This window comes from Lepidochelys kempii, chromosome 1 (assembly GCF_965140265.1).
Source record: "Lepidochelys kempii isolate rLepKem1 chromosome 1, rLepKem1.hap2, whole genome shotgun sequence".
NCBI lineage: Eukaryota > Metazoa > Chordata > Testudines > Cheloniidae > Lepidochelys > Lepidochelys kempii.
Window position 1 is genome coordinate 281237861 of NC_133256.1, and position 16403 is coordinate 281254263.

At 49.5% G+C, this 16403-nt stretch overlaps 1 protein-coding gene across 8 annotated transcripts in view; it reads left to right on the forward strand.

Moving 5' to 3' along the window:
* Nucleotides 1–10218: 10218 nt before the first annotated feature.
* The window catches only part of OSBPL8 (oxysterol binding protein like 8), a 193644-nt gene continuing 187459 nt past the window's right edge, over nucleotides 10219–16403 (forward strand). For 4 of the 8 annotated variants that reach the window (XR_012156740.1, XM_073327720.1, XM_073327722.1 and 1 more), the window contains exon 1: nucleotides 10220–10464. The gene's annotated coding sequence lies outside the window, so the exon portion shown is untranslated. Of the gene's footprint in view, nucleotides 10465–16403 lie in introns of all 8 variants that reach the window. The other 4 variants (XM_073327724.1, XM_073327730.1, XM_073327726.1 and 1 more) reach the window with 2 other exon arrangements.

Below are 16403 nucleotides of genomic sequence, written 5' to 3' on the forward strand. Positions count from 1 at the left end.
TCAATACTCTGCTAATGACACGGCGCAGAAGCTGGAATCCCCCAGATGACCTAATCCTGACTGGTCATCAAGAAAAATTCATCTGCCTTATTGGGAGTGGCGAGCATCGTATATGCGTGTGCATTCTGTTTTGATGATTGTTAATAAATTGAGGATAAGTAGGATATTACAGTGTAAGGCTCTTTCACTGGTAAAAGACCCCGCAAACCCACAGAGTGTAAGGTTATGCCCTGAACCCAAGGAAGGGTGAGGCGTGTGCCTAAATTAACAGGGTTACTCCTGGAGCCCATTGAAGGGTAAAGGTGGGTGTCCAAGAGCGTAAGATTATGCTCTGAGCCCTAGGAACTGGGTAAGCATGGGTGCCTTAATTAACAGGGTTACGCCTTGAGCCCACAGAAGGGTAAAGGTGGATGTCCTAGAGCAGTGGTTCCCAAACTTGTTCCACCGCTTGTGCAGGGAAAGCCCCTGGCAGGCCGGGCCAGTTTGTTTACCTGCCGCGTCCACAGGTTCGGCTGATCACGGCTCCCAGTGGCCGCGGTTAGCTGCTCCAGGCAAATGGGAGCTGCTGGAAGCAGCAGCCAGTACGTCCCTCGGCCCGCGCTGCTTCCAGCAGCTCCCATTGGGCTGGAGCAGCGAACCGCGGCCACTGGGAGCTGCGATCGGCCGAACCTGCAGATATGGCAGGTAAACAAACTGGCCCGGCCCACCAGGGGCTTTCCCTGCACAAGTGGCGGAACAAGTTTGGGAACCACTGCGCTAGAGCATAAGGTTACACCCTGAGACCTAGGAACGGGATAAGGGTGGGTGCCTATATTAAGAGGGTTACGCCTTGAGCCCTAGGAACTGGGTAAAGATGGGTGCCCCTAGAATGTGTGAGTAACAGAGAAGTTATGTGGGTAACACATTCTGACAGGCAACATAGCTGAGTGGGCAGGATTTGTATCTGCCCTAACAGACACTTGGCTTCTAGTCCCAGAGCTTACTTTATTTGTGAAATGAGTGGAATCACAGCTATCTGTCCTAAGGGTGGAATATGGGGCCATGGTCAATAATAAGGGCTTTGAGTTGCACCAAAATATTAACAGTTGCCAGTAGACGATGACTTAAACTAATGCTCTGTCTTCCTGGGTCTTAGACTACTGTACTTTAGGTTAAAGGGTATTTTGTGAGGGATGTAGTCTGGCTCTCTTATTTAAAGGGGTGTGTGCCAGGCTGTAGCTAGGTTTGGGGTGGAGCTGCGGGAACCCGAGGGGTGTGTGCCAGGCTGTAGCTTCGGGTGTTGTGGCTGTGGGAGCCCGAGGGGTGTGTGTGGGATGTAGCTGGGGGCAGTGCCGGATTAAGGTATAAACTAACACTACAGCTTAGGGCCTCAAAATATGAGGGCCCTCTAAAAAATAAAAAAAGACTCCATTTCAAATTTTATCAAAATCAGTTGATAAATAAAGGAGATATGCAAAAAAGAAGATTCTCTCTAAATATAGGCATTTTAGTTCAAATATGACAAATATACACATCTGGCTATACAAATACCCTAACCCTACTGTCATAAATATAAGGGGAAGGGTAAACACCTTTAAAATCCCTCCTGGCCAGAGGAAAAACCCTTTCACCTGTAAAGGGTTAAGAAGCTAGGATAACCTCGCTGGCACTTGGCCAAAATGACCATTGAGGAGACAAGATACTTTCAAAGCTGGAGGGGGAGAGAAACAAAGGTTCTTTCCATCTGTGTGTTGTTTTTGCCAGGAACGGAAAAGGAATGGAGTCTGTAAAGTAATCTAGCTAGATATGCGTTAGATTCTGTTTTGTTTAAATGGCTGGTAAAATAAGCTGTGCTGAATGGAAAGTATATTCCTGGTTTTGTGTCTTTTTGTAACTTAAGGTTTTGCCTAGAGGGATTCTCTGTGTTTTGAATCTGATTACCCTGTAAAGTATTTACCATCCTGATTTTACAGAGGTGATTCTTTTACTTTTTCTTCAATTAAAATTCTTCTTTTAAGAACCTGATTGCCTTTTCATTGTTCTTAAGATCCAAGGGTTTGGGTCTGTGTTCACCTATGCAAATTGGTGAGGATTTTTATCAAGCCTTCCCCAGGAAAGGCAGGGTAAGGTTTGGGAGGATTTTGGGGGGAAAGACGTTTCCAAGCGGGCTCTTTCCCTGTTATATATTTGTTAGACGCTTGGTGGTGGCAGCAATTAAGTCCAAGGGCAAAAGGTAAAATAGTTTGTACCTTGGGGAAGTTTTAACCTAAGCTAGTAAAAATAAGCTTAGGGGGTTTTTCATGCAGGTCCCCACATCTGTACCCTAGAGTTCAGAGTGGGGAAGGAACCTTGACACCTACCCTCACCCTTCACTAATTATTTATTATTGACAGGTGGGTAGCCAGGGCTGAGAAAAAAATGATAATTGCACTGGTAAAATGAGATTTCTATGAGTAAGTCTGCTATCAGTCTCCTCAAGCAGCGTTTTGTTGGCCAGCTGCTACTGGTAAAATTCTGACCGTGCCTTCATAATTTATTTAAATAAACAAATACTCTCACTGCCAATAAAATCGTAAAAAATGTGAGGTCGGAGATGGCAGTATCATGAAACAATCCTGCCAAGCTCATACTTATATGTTAGTGTGGTCTTTCTTCTTTTGATCTTTACATACGTACAATTGTGTATTTTAGGGTGCACACTGCTTTCTGCTTCATGCGCTATCCATACTTTACATGGCTGAGTTTGCAGTTGATTGTGTTATGGACTTGGGTCAAGTGGATCTTGAGGAGGATAAATTTGTGTTGGCTTCCCTCCGTCAGTTTCTGGAACCTTCACAGTACATATCAGAGAGTGCTGACGAAAGGATAAATAGAGGGTTTTGAGAGAAGTGAAGGCAGATATACATATATATAACATTTTTCTGAGTACTTGATGAGCAAATTATTTCAAACTATGTGCATATATGATTTATAGGCTATTAAAGCCGATAATATTCATTATATTTGCTTGAATACAGGCTAGTTTTTCTCTCTTTCTCAATGCCTGTCTAGAGATTACCAGTCTTTTTTTCTGATAAATTCTTTCTCTCTCTTTTGCATATAGAGCTTGTTGTCACTCTGTGTATCTGAGGTGTTTACCTGAGATTAATTAGTGGTTCTGGGGGAGACAGAGGATAGAGAAGTGAAGGCAAAGAGAGATGTCTGCCTAGAAAAAAGACTGGGATTTTCTGCTCAGTGGATTTGGAGTGCGCAAGATAATATTTTATTATCGGTAGTATGCTATGTAAAAATTCTTATATAGACTTATAAGTCACATATCATATGCATAATACATTGTATTTTTATAGTATGGCAAAAGAAAAATCCCAACAACTCACTGTTTCATAGCAAAAATTAAATCAGAATAAACATTTGTTAATATATTTTATATATAGTCTGGATAAACTTTGTATTTCCCTAACAAAATTAATCAAAAAGAAAAGGAGTACTTGTGGCATCTTAGAGACTAACAAATTTATCTGAGCATAAGCTTTCGTGAGCTACAGCTCATTTCATCGGATGCATTCAGTGGAAAATACAGTGGGGAGATTTATATACATAGAGAACATGAAACAATGGGTGTTACCATACACACTGTAACGATAGTGATCAAGTAAGGTGAGCTATTACCAGCAGGAGAGCGGGGGCGGGGGAGGAGGGGTAGCGGGGAGGGTAGCGTCATCATGAATAGGTCGGAATATGAACAAGAGGCTGCTAGGCAGCTCTCCAGCACCACTTTCTACAAGCCATTACCCTCTGATCCCACTGAGGGTTACCAAAAGAAACTACAACATTTGCTCAGAAAACTCCCTGAAAAAGCACAAGAACAAATCCGCACAGACATACCTCTGGAACTCTGAACAGGGGTATTCTATCTGCTACCCAAAATCCATAAATCTGGAAATCCTGGACGCCCCATCATCTCAGGCATTGGCACCCTGACAGCAGGATTGTCTGGCTATGTAGACTCCCTCCTCAGGCCCTACGCTACCAGCACTTCCAGCTATCTTTGAGACACCACTGACTTCCTGAGGAAACTACAATCCATCGGTGATCTTCCTGAAAACACCATCCTAGCCACTATGGATGTAGAAGCCCTCTACACCAACATTCCACATAAAGATGGACTACAAGCCTTCAGGAACAGTATCCCCGATAATGTCACGGCAAACCTGGTGGCTGAACTTTGTGACTTTGTCCTCACCCATAACTATTTCACATTTGGGGACAATGTATACCTTCAAATCAGCGGCACTGGTATGGGTACCCGCATGGCCCCACAGTATGCCAACATTTTTATGGCTGACTTAGAACAACGCTTCCTCAACTCTCATCCCCTAATGCCCCTACTCTACTTGCGCTACATTGATGACCTCTTCATCATCTGGACCCATGGAAAAGAAGCCCTTGAGGAATTCCACCATGATTTCAACAATTTCCATCCCAATATCAACCTCAGCCTGGACCAGTCCACACAAAAGATCCACTTCCTGGACACTACAGTGCTAATAAGCGATGGTCATATAAACGCAACCCTGTACCGGAAACCCTCCGACCGCTATGCCTACCTAAGTGCCTCCAGCTTTCATCCAGACCACACCACACGATCCATTGTCTACAGCCAAGCTCTACGATACAACCGCATTTGCTCCAACCCCTCAGACAGAGACAAACACCTACAAGATCTTTATCAAGCATTCTTACAACTACAATACCCACCTGCTGAAGTGAAGAAACAGATTGACAGAGCCAGAAGAGTACCCAGAAGTTACCTACTACAGGACAGGCCCAACAAAGAAAATAACAGAACGCCACTAGCCATCACCTTCAGCCCCCAACTAAAACCTCTCCAACGCATCATCAAGGATCTACAACCTATCCTGAAGGACGACCCATCACTCTCACAGATCTTGGGAGACAGGCCAGTCCTTGCCTACAGACAGCCCCCCAACCTGAAGCAAATACTCACCAGCAACCACACCCCACACAACAGAACCACTCACCCAGGAACCTATCCTTGCAACAAAGCCCATTGCCAGCTGTGTCCACATATCTAGTCAGGGGACACCATCATAGGGCCTAACCACATCAGCCACACTATCAGAGACTCGTTCACCTGCACATCTACCAATGTGATATATGCCATCATGTGCCAGCAATGCCCCTCTGCCATGTACATTGGTCAAACTGGACAGTCTCTATGTAAAAGAATAAATGGACACAAATCAGCTGTCAAGAATTATAACATTCAAAAACCAGTCGGAGAACACTTCCATCTCTTTGGTCACTCAATTACAGACCTAAAAGTTGCAATTCTTCAACAAAAAAAAACTTCAAAAACAGAATCCAACGAGAGACTGCTGAATTGGAATTAATTTGCAAACTGGGTACAATTAACTTAGGCTTGAATAAAGACTGGGAGTGGATGGGTCATTATACAAAGTAAAACTATTTCCCCATGTTTATTCCCCCTGCCCTCCCCCCCGCCGACTGTTCCTCAGATGTTCTTGTCAACTGCTGGAAATGGCCCACCTTGATTATCACTAGAAAAGGTCCCCTCCCCACCCTGCTCTCCTGCTGGTAATAGCTCACCTTACCTGATCACTCTCGTTACAGTGTGTACGGTAACACCCATTGTTTCATGTTCTCTATGTATATAAATCTCCCCACTGTAATTTCCACTGAATGCATCCGATGAAGTGAGCTGTAGCTCATGAAAGCTTATGCTCAGATAAATTTGTTAGTCTCTAAGGTGCCAGCAGTACTCCTTTTCTTTTTGTGGATATAGACTAATACGGCTGCTACTCTAAAACCTGTCAAAATTAATCAAGCGTTTTTTCGTTTATTCACATGAAAAGAAGGATAACTTTCTTTCTTTATTCCTGGTGTTAAAAAAAAAAAAAGTATATATCCTCTCTTGTTTTCATTTGAGAACATAGACAAAATAGCACTAACTTTCACAGAAATAGCTTGGTAAAATAACACAGGTTTTCGGCATATATATATATTAATAAATATATTATTTGTTATTGTATAGATATATATACATCTCAATATTTATAATATGTTTATTTTATTGGTTTCAATAAAAACTTTCTTCTACTAATTTTACCACCAATATTCAGTAATTCAGCATAACCATCTACAAAAACAAAACAAAACAATTTATTGGAAAAATACAATCCACATACAATTTTCTGATGGTTTGCTTATGTACCTGGGTGTAATTCATATCAATATAACTAATAGTTGAGCTTTAAGTTTGTGAGTTATCCGCATCCTATATCTTATGTTGACTCTTGCATCCTCTATTGCCATCTTATATCCTCTTAAGAGTCTCACTGCGTATTAAGACAAGGAATCCCACAATTTAGATGCCCCAACAGAGAAGAAAAATTTCCTGAGAACTCTTCTAGTAAATTGCATTATTTACTGTATTTTTTTATTTTGTATTTTTTATATTGTATTGTTTACTTTTAAGTTACTTACATACAAAATTAGTTCAAAGAATTTGTCTAAAATTTATTTCTGTCATGTTATCATTACAGAAGGCTGCTGAAAATGAAGATTATTATTCTGTTTTTACAACCTTGTCTTTGTATATATGCAAATATAAAGCTTTTGTGTTTATATATTCAGTATCCTTTCTGTGACAATAATAAATTCATCTTTTTATGGTATGGGGCCTCTTACCCTTGACATAGTTTAGGGCAGTGATTCTCAAACTTTTGTACTGGTGATACCTTTCACATAGGAAGCCTCTGAGTGCAACCCCCCTTATAAATTAAACACACATTTTTATATATTTAACACCACTATAAATGCTGGAGCAAAAGCGGGGTTTGGGGTGGAAGCTGATAGCGCGTGACCTCCCCACGTAATAACCTCACAAACCCTGGTTTAGGGCCTCAGAATGTCATAATCCGGTCCTGGCTGGGGGTGTGTGGGAGTGGAGCTGTGAGAGCCTGAGGGGTGTGTGCCAGGCTGTAGCTAGAGGTGTTGTGGCTGTGGGAGCCCGAGGGGTGTGTACTGGCCAGCAGCTGAGGTTGAGGGAGCCCGAGGGGCGTGCGCCGGGCTGTAGCGGCGGTTGAGGGAGCCCGAGGGGCATGCGCTGGGCTGTAGCGGCGGTTGAGGGAGCCCGAGGGGCGTGCGCCGGGCTGTAGCGGGGGTTGAGGGAGCCCGAGGGGCGTGCGCTGGGCTGTAGCGGGGGTTGAGGGAGCCCGAGGGGTGTGCGCCCGGCTGTAGCGGCGGTTGAGGGAGCCCGAGGGGTAGCGGCGGTTGAGGGAGCCGGAGGGGCGTGCGCCGGGCTGTAGCGGCGGTTGAGGGAACCCGAGGGGCGTGCGCCGGGCTGTAGCGGCGGTTGAGGGAGCCCGAGGGGTAGCGGCGGTTGAGGGAGCCGGAGGGGCATGCGCCGGGCTGTAGCGGGGGTTGACGGAGCCCGAGGGGCGTGCGCCGGGCTGTAGCGGCGGTTGAGGGAGCCCGAGGGGCGTGCGCCGGGCGGTAGCGGGGGTTGAGGGAGCCCGAGGGGCGTGCGCCGGGCTGTAGCGGCGGTTGAGGGAGCCCGAGGGGTAGCGGCGGTTGAGGGAGCCGGAGGGGCGTGCGCCGGGCTGTAGCGGCGGTTGAGGGAGCCCGAGGGGCGTGCGCCGGGCTGTAGCGGCGGTTGAGGGAGCCCGAGGGGCGTGCGCCGGGCTGTAGCGGGGGTTGAGGGAGCCCGAGGGGCGTGCGCCGGGCTGTAGCGGCGGTTGAGGGAGCCCGAGGGGCGTGCGCCGGGCTGTAGCGGGGGTTGAGGGAGCCCGAGGGGCGTGCGCCGGGCTGTAGCGGGGGTTGAGGGAGCCCGAGGGGTGTGCGCCCGGCTGTAGCGGCGGTTGAGGGAGCCGGAGGGGCGTGCGCCGGGCTGTAGCGGCGGTTGAGGGAGCCCGAGGGGCGTGCGCCGGGCTGTAGCGGCGGTTGAGGGAGCCCGAGGGGTAGCGGCGGTTGAGGGAGCCGGAGGGGCGTGCGCCGGGCTGTAGCGGCGGTTGAGGGAGCCCGAGGGGCGTGCGCCGGGCTGTAGCGGGGGTTGAGGGAGCCGGAGGGGTGTGCGCCGGGCTGTAGCGGCGGTTGAGGGAGCCCGAGGGGCGTGCGCCGGGCTGTAGCGGCGGTTGAGGGAGCCCGAGGGGCGTGCGCCGGGCTGTAGCGGCGGTTGAGGGAGCCCGAGGGGCATGCGCCGGGATGTAGCGGCGGTTGAGGGAGCTGGAGGGGTGTGCGCCCGGCTGTAGCGGGGGTTGAGGGAGCCCGAGGGGCGTGCGCCGGGCTGTAGCGGCGGTTGAGGGAGCCCGAGGGGTGTGCGCCGGGCTGCAGCGGTGGTTGAGGGAGCCCGAGGGGTGTGCGCCCGGCTGTAGCGGGGGTTGAGGGAGCCGGAGGGGTGTGCGCCCGGCTCTAGCGGGGGTTGAGGGAGCCCGAGGGGCGTGCGCCGGGCTGTAGCGGCGGTTGAGGGAGCCCGAGGGGCATGCGCTGGGCTGTAGCGGCGGTTCAGGGAGCCCGAGGGGCGTGCGCCGGGCTGTAGCAGGGGTTGAGGGAGCCCGAGGGGCGTGCGCCGGGCTGTAGCGGGGGTTGAGGGAGCCGGAGGGGTGTGCGCCCGGCTGTAGCGGCGGTTGAGGGAGCCCGAGGGGTAGCGGCGGTTGAGGGAGTCGGAGGGGCGTGCGCCGGGCTGTAGCGGCGGTTGAGGGAGCCCGAGGGGCGTGCGCCGGGCTGTAGCGGGGGTTGAGGGAGCCCGAGGGGCGTGCGCCGGGCTGTAGCGGGGGTTGAGGGAGCCCGAGGGGCGTGCGCCGGGCTGTAGCGGGGGTTGAGGGAGCCCGAGGGGCGTGCGCCGGGCTGTAGCGGCGGTTGAGGGAGCCCGAGGGGCGTGCTCCGGGCTGTAGCGGGGGTTGAGGGAGCCCGAGGGGCGTGCGCCCGGCTGTAGCGGCGGTTGAGGGAGCCCGAGGGGTGTGCGCCTGGCTGTAGCGGCGGTTGAGGGAGCCCGAGGGGTGTGCGCCCGGCTGTAGCGGCGGTTGACGGAGCCCGAGGGGTAGCGGCGGTTGAGGGAGCCGGAGGGGCGTGCGCCGGGCTGTAGCGGCGGTTGAGGGAGCCCGAGGGGCGTGCGCCGGGCTGTAGCGGCGGTTGAGGGAGCCCGAGGGGCGTGCGCCGGGCTGTAGCGGGGGTTGAGGGAGCCGGAGGGGCGTGCGCCCGGCTGTAGCGGGGGTTGAGGGAGCGCGAGGGGCGTGCGCCGGGATGTAGCGGCGGTTGAGGGAGCCGGAGGGGCGTGCGCCCGGCTGTAGCGGGGGTTGAGGGAGCCCGAGGGGCGTGCGCCGGGATGTAGCGGCGGTTGAGGGAGCCGGAGGGGCGTGCGCCCGGCTGTAGCGGGGGTTGAGGGAGCCCGAGGGGCGTGCGCCGGGCTGTAGCGGCGGTTGAGGGAGCCCGAGGGGCGTGCGCCGGGCTGTAGCGGCGGTTGAGGGAGCCGGAGGGGCGTGCGCCGGGCTGTAGCGGCGGTTGAGGGAGCCGGAGGGGCGTGCGCCGGGTTGTAGCGGCGGTTGAGGGAGCCCGAGGGGCGTGCGCCGGGCTGCAGCGGCGGTTGAGGGAGCCCGAGGGGCGTGCGCCCGGCTGTAGCGGGGGTTGAGGGAGCCGGAGGGGCGTGCGCCCGGCTCTAGCGGGGGTTGAGGGAGCCGGAGGGGCGTGCGCCGGGCTGTAGCGGCGGTTGAGGGAGCCCGAGGGGCGTGCGCCCGGCTGTAGCGGGGGTTGAGGGAGCCCGAGGGGCGTGCGCCGGGCTGTAGCGGGGGTTGAGGGAGCCCGAGGGGCGTGCGCCGGGCTGTAGCGGCGGTTGAGGGAGCCGGAGGGGCGTGCGCCGGGCTGCAGCGGCGGTTGAGGGAGCCCGAGGGGTAGCGGCGGTTGAGGGAGCCGGAGGGGCGTGCGCCGGGCTGTAGCGGCGGTTGAGGGAGCCGGAGGGGTGTGCGCCGGGCTGCAGCGGGGGTTGTTGTGGCTGTGGGCGGCCGAGGGCTACGTGCCCGGCTGTAGCGGGGGAGCCGGCTGCCGGGTGGGGGTGGGTGCGAGGCTGTCCTAGGGAAGCGCAGGCACAGGCGGGGACCGGGGCTAACGGATCTGCAGGGGGCTGGGAGCGGGGCGAGGAGCTGTCAAACCCGCACCCCGCCCTCCCCGGCTCTGTACCAATGAATCCGGCCAGGCCCTGTCACGTGACCAGAAGGGGGCGTGGCTGCGCCTGGGCCCTGCCCGGCTGGTCCAGGGCGAAGGCGGCGCGGCTGTTGAGGGGATCAAACAGCGACGCTGCGCCGCGGCGGAGTCCGGGGACAGGAGCCCGAGCCCAGGAGCAGGGCAGGAGGCGTCCCGGGCACGGTCCCCTATAGCCGGCCAGGGCCGCGCGCGCCTTTTCGTCACACGCGGGTAACGGCCGGGCGCTCCCGGGTGTCGCTTGGGGAGGTGAGAGCCGCGGTCTGGGACGCGCTGCCCGCCCGGGGCACTAACTGGGGTGGTACCGGGGTGCCCAGGCGGCGGCGACTGCTGGGGCTTCTCCCAACCGTTGGAATCCGCCCCGGCGCTGCCGGGCTGCGAGCGAGCCGGCCCCTGGGCTGCTGCTCCAGACCCCTCGGCTGCCATGGCGGAGCCCGGCGCTGCCCGCACTGCGGGGGTCCCTCCTGGCCAGCGCCGCCCCCACCCCGCACCGTGTCGCTGAGGGGTCCGGGGGGAGGCAACGGGGCGCCTCGTTAACTGCCGTCCTCGCCGCTCAGCCGCAAGAGCCCGGCCAGGGTCGCGCCCGGCGCGGCGCTGCGGGGACAGAGGCGTTCGCGTCTCTGCAGCCTGTCCCTGCGGGGCGGTCGCCCCCCGCGCCTTTGTGTGGCGCTTGCTCGTGCGCTAGCACTGGCCGACCTCAACTTCAAACCGTGTTTGATCTGCGAAGGACGTCAGCATAACCAACTGGGCGGGTAACGTTGTTGGGATCGGGAGGGATGTCGCTGGGGTTGTGGAATTACCCTTTTGGCAGGGGGTTGGGTGGATAAATCACTAAAAACTGGGGCACTTTACTTGTTGAAACCTTGTAGAAGGTGGTTAGACCCGTGGGGAAAATAGTTGAGGGTTGTGTGACTTTGCACGTGATATCATCATGGGTGGTTGTCACTTGGCACTCAGTGTGGTGCCTCATTCAGTTTTAGGTAAACGTATCTGCTGATGTATTAATCAGACTAAAAAAATATTTTGCTCTGCAAAATTTAGAGAAAATGAAGAGTCGTGAATTGTCATGCGGGATGCATCGTCATTGGAGGCTTAATGAGCAAGGCATATTTAAGCTGAAACTGGGAATCAAGATAACATACTAATAAGCCCTTTTAAAAATACAGAATACAGTTTTAAAAACCTAGTTTTCTCTGTTGTCAGTAATCTCCTTTTCTTAGAACTGGGAAGGGAGTCTCCTGATTAACAGTTTAATTCCCCCAGGGGAACAAAACTTAAATTTCCCAAGGATTATAAACTGTTGTATGTCACCACTGACCCTCCTATATATTTATTAGAAATGTCTATTTGAAAGACTCTTTTAGATACACTCACAAGTATGTTTAATACTTAGTAGTTTAATGAAATACTGTTAATCTTTTAATTCTCAGTCCACTATGCAGAAGCCCTATAATATTTGTTTTAAAACAATCTGTATAAATCACCGTGTTCAGGAAAGCTGCAAAAAACAAATTACCCCCCCCCCCACCAGTGTTCTCTAAAGGTAGATTAAAAAAAAACTTAAATGAGTTGAACCTATCACTTTTTATTAGAAATTCATCTGCTTATATGTGTGTATTTAAAGCAAAACATAGAGCTGTTCAAACCGAGGATAGAAAAAAATCTCAAAACATTAATTTTCATGAGAGGGCTCTTTTGGCTGAAACCTTAGATGTTTTATTTTAATCCCTGGAGATAAATTAGAATGGAAATTAACACTTGGCAAAACCTGACTTGTATGATTAGCTCCCAAGTAAAACTCACTTTGATGTTAACCTCATTTTTATTCTCCTTAAATCTGTCAGATCTTTGAAATAAGGGCTGTAGCAGTTCTTAAAAACATCAGCAGTTGGACAGTTGTCTGCTCACTACAAATGTTGTGGTGAGGATGTATTTAGTTCCATTCCTTTGCTCTCCTTGCCAACTCAGTTCTTGTGAGCTGGCAGGAATCTGAAATTGATAGCCCTGCTTCCTTAAGCACAGGGCTTAAACCGAAAACAAACACGCTTTCATTTCATTGACTTGTGATATCTTTAGAAAATAAGAGCTTCTCTGAATCCAATGCAAACACCTACAAATGTTCTTTCAGCCATGTACTAATTTTCCTAAAAACTCTTTAGCCTCTGCTGTAAACTGGTTTGCCACATGCCTATCTGATACGTACTGTGCAGTATTTTAGTCTTTGAAACCTACAGTAGCACTTGACAAGCAGGATTCTAGTCCATCTTAGTTCATTGCCTGTTAAAAATGCTTCTAGCTGGGGAAAAGGGAGGTGTTGCAAAGGGGTGCTGGATGCTTGTTCCCATCTATGGTTATGGTAACTTGTGAGCTGTTAGGCTTTAAGTCAGTGATACTCAGACTGGGGCTTGGGAGCTGCAAGTGGCTCTTTGCAGTACGTAATATTTAAACACTATGATTTAATTATTAACCAGTCAGGATGCTTTTACAGTAAAAGCTTTATCTGGCATGTTCGGGGAATGGGGGGTGCTGGTAAGTCAAAATTCCGGTTAACTAAGAGTTATGCTTACCAATGGAGGGAGGGGAATGCAGGGCACAGGCTGTGGGAGGGAGTTTGGGTGTGGGAAGGGGCATGGGAGGGTTTCAGGGTGCTGGATCTGGGCAGTGCTCACCTCGGGTGGCTCCCCGCAAGCGGTGACATGTCCCTGCTGCTTCTAGATGGAGGGGTGGTCAGGGGCTCTTCATGCTGCCTCTGCCCCCGCAGCTCCCATTGGTCGTGGTTCCCGGCCAATGGGAGCTGTGGAGCCAGCGCTTGAGGCGGGGACAGAGCCCCTGTGGCTGTTTCTTTGCCAAAGAGCAGCAGGGATATGTTGCCAGGTAGGGAGCCTGCCGGTGCCAACCAGACTTTTAATGGATATCAGAAATGCCGGTTTCTAGAGGTTTCTGGTTAACATGCAGAATAACCCAGCTTTTACTGTACTATGTTATTAACCAGTGTAGTTGATATAATAATACTTAGAATAACCAAGAAAATTAATTAACAAAAATAAAGTACTACTACTACTGTGACTCTCTTGGGTAATGTTGATTGCTAATTTGGCTCCTGAACAACTGAAGTCTGAGTATCACTGCTTCAAGTATTTAAGATGTGACAGAGTCCTTCTTTTGGAGAAAAGAAAAGCTAACTAAGAGCTGTGAATAAAGGGAACCGGTGCTTAGACAGCTAGATACAAATGACAGCAACAAATTGAGTGTTTTTCCTGCTTTTAACCACGGGTTGCAGGGGGACTATCTTAAATTGGGAACCAAAGATCTGAAAATTTCTTGTTGTGTTTAAAAGCTTTTCTGTCTTCTCACGTTCAAAGAGTGTCCAAGGAAACATTTTCCCAGCCCATACTATTTATTTGTCAAGGATCCTTTCACTTTTTTAGCAACTCTGAGACTAAGAACTTTAAAAAAAAAAAAGTTAAGGCAAACACTGTATAAAACCTAAAATCCTTTTCTCTTTTTTGTGAAGGTTAACTGCAGAGGAGAAAAAGTTGGGTTTGTGCTCTTCTTGCCTCTTTTTATATAATGAAGGCCCAGTTTATATATTTTTTTAATCTTGCTTGTTTTTAACAAATTACAAATCCAGGTTTTGTCTGCTCTGGAAGGCTCTTTGACTCTTGGAGTTGTTGAAACTATTAAATCCCTAGAGTCAAGAGAGTGAAAGTAGAGTAACAGGATTTTTAAATCGTCTTTTGCATGTAATGTTCTCTGTGTCTGTTGTGCTAGTTAATTTACATACTTTAAAGACATGATCCAACTCCGGTTGACTTCAGTGGGAGAGATGGATCAGGCTGAAAGTCTGGCATAAAGTGCAGCCAGTTTGACTAATGTGCACCTAACCATGTTGTAGCTATTTTATACACCATTTCTTTAGGATGTGAGTCCAGGGAAGTGAAGATACTAATGTTTTGAACCACACATTGACAAAATGTTATTAAGAGCAAGCCACATTATGCAGGATTTACATATCTTAGCATTCAGATGCTCTCTGCAAGAAACCTTTTCCCCATGTCTAAAAATTAGCTGCAATTAATGATAGAAGCATATAGGTCTTCCCTACTCTCAGTTTTAAACTAAGGGTCACAAATACAGCTGACCAATTGTGTGTTTCATGATGGTGCATGCACCAGATATAAACATATATACAAAAACCATTTACTACAACAGAAATGCCTCCCTGAACTTCTGTACTGTATATTCTGGGGAACAGCACTTCTAAAAAGTCTTAATTCTTGACAAAAACTTGTGATTACTGATTCTTGGGTGAGATGCTACTTAAGTTTTCAGTACTCTGAATACATTAGACAGGGCTTGAAAAGAGATTATGAGCTTGATCTCTGACTTTTTTCCTTTCACTTTTTTTCTCTGTTTCCCCAACTGTGATATCTTTCTATCTCATGCAGTGTATGTGGCTGTCACTTTAGGCTATAAGTCACACGAGCTCTCTAATTCAGGCCTCATGCTCTCCTGCTTTTGAACAGGGAAGAGTCTTGATAAAGAAAGTAGATATAACTGTATTTGTAAAATATATGCTGACGTGTTGCTTTGCTGTGCCAGTGGACTTGCTGTATGAACCATAATAGCCTTCACGTAGTATGATTTGTCATTATTTTAATGTAATGGCTATCTCCGCTTCAGAGGGAGAGAAGATTTAAAAATAAATGAGCTAGGTATCATGAAAGGAGACAAGGGGAAGGGAGCCGTTGTCTTAAGGAAGCAAGAATGAATCATTGTTTTCTGTAAAATGCAGTTTTTATACTGGTTAAGTGTTGCAGTAGTTTTCTGGAAGTACCCACAAAGTACTAGATGCAGTACAAACATAAAAGATGATGTTCCTTACCCCAAAGAACTTACTGTTGAATTTTTGGCTTTCTGCTTAATGTTTTCTGATGAGTAATTAATGAAGATTTCTGCAAATAGTCTCTGTCAGGAGTGCTGACGGGGAGAGCTGTAGCTGGAACTCATTAAAAGGTATATTTGCATGGCTCCTATGTTTACAGGAAATAAAAAATTAGAGGCTTTGCAATTGTGCAGTTGCAGGCAGTCAGTGAGATGAGGTGTGGGGGATGTGCAGAGTGTTTGCTTTTCTAAATGTCAAGCTGAACAGGTTCTTTATTGAGTAGTACTAAATTTATTTTCTGCATTCTGTGCACAGATTTACTCATGTGAAACCAATAAAGTTTTTACGTTTTAGTCCATTCTAACACATTTCTAGTCTGATTATTTTTAACAGATATGGTGTGTGTGTACCTTACAGCATAAATAGTATTGGAAGATTAGGAGTTGGCATTATGAGAGGCCAAGGACAAAATTAGGCCTGGTGTACAACCCAGAGCCCCACTTCCACATAGGTTGGGGGAGGGGGCCATGCTGTAGGATTCCTACTTAAGAACTGTCTTTGTATCCTGCTTGGTTAAGTCATCTCTTGTAGCAGTCTTTGGCTAATTAATATTAGGTTGAAGCCATTTTTGCTCACCTCCAGCTGCTTAAAGAGGATGTGGTCTCACTCTGCCCTCAAAACCCCAGAAATTCCTGCATGTGGAAGGGAGAAGGAAGAACCTAGAAAAGGCTGATGGAAGGGCAAAGGAGGAAGCCACCCTCAGCTGAGAGGCTGTAAGATGGCCTCTGCTACTCCATCGCTTCTTCCTTCCTATAAACCACACCCACAGCCAGGAAGCTCTGGGGTTTTGGGGGTAGAGTGAGACCCATGAATAACTCTTGTGGCTTCCTCTGCTGTTTGACTTTTCTAATGACCAGTAGAGTGAAATTGACAATTGTGAACAGTAGCAATGAAAATGACTATGCTTGTTTTGTTTTGCTGCTTACTGAGAAAGGTATATGCAACTGCTGAAGCACCGGAGCTGTCTTCCTATAAATCTTTTAGACAGACAGCACTGCATCATATTGATGCTATAAGATTTTCTTTGCAATTGTAAGGAATCAGAACTAAGGTCCAGATTCTCAAAGGTAATTAGGCTCAGATCCTCAAAAGCAGGCACCTATGCTGCTATTTAAAATTAAAGACTTAGTTATGTAGAAACCAGTGGTTTTGGGCCCTTTCTGTTCTTGCCCCCTCTTAACTTGGGGGAAAAAGTTCTTGCTCCTGGAGAGTAGACTTTTTTCAAATCCAGGACAAAAATATT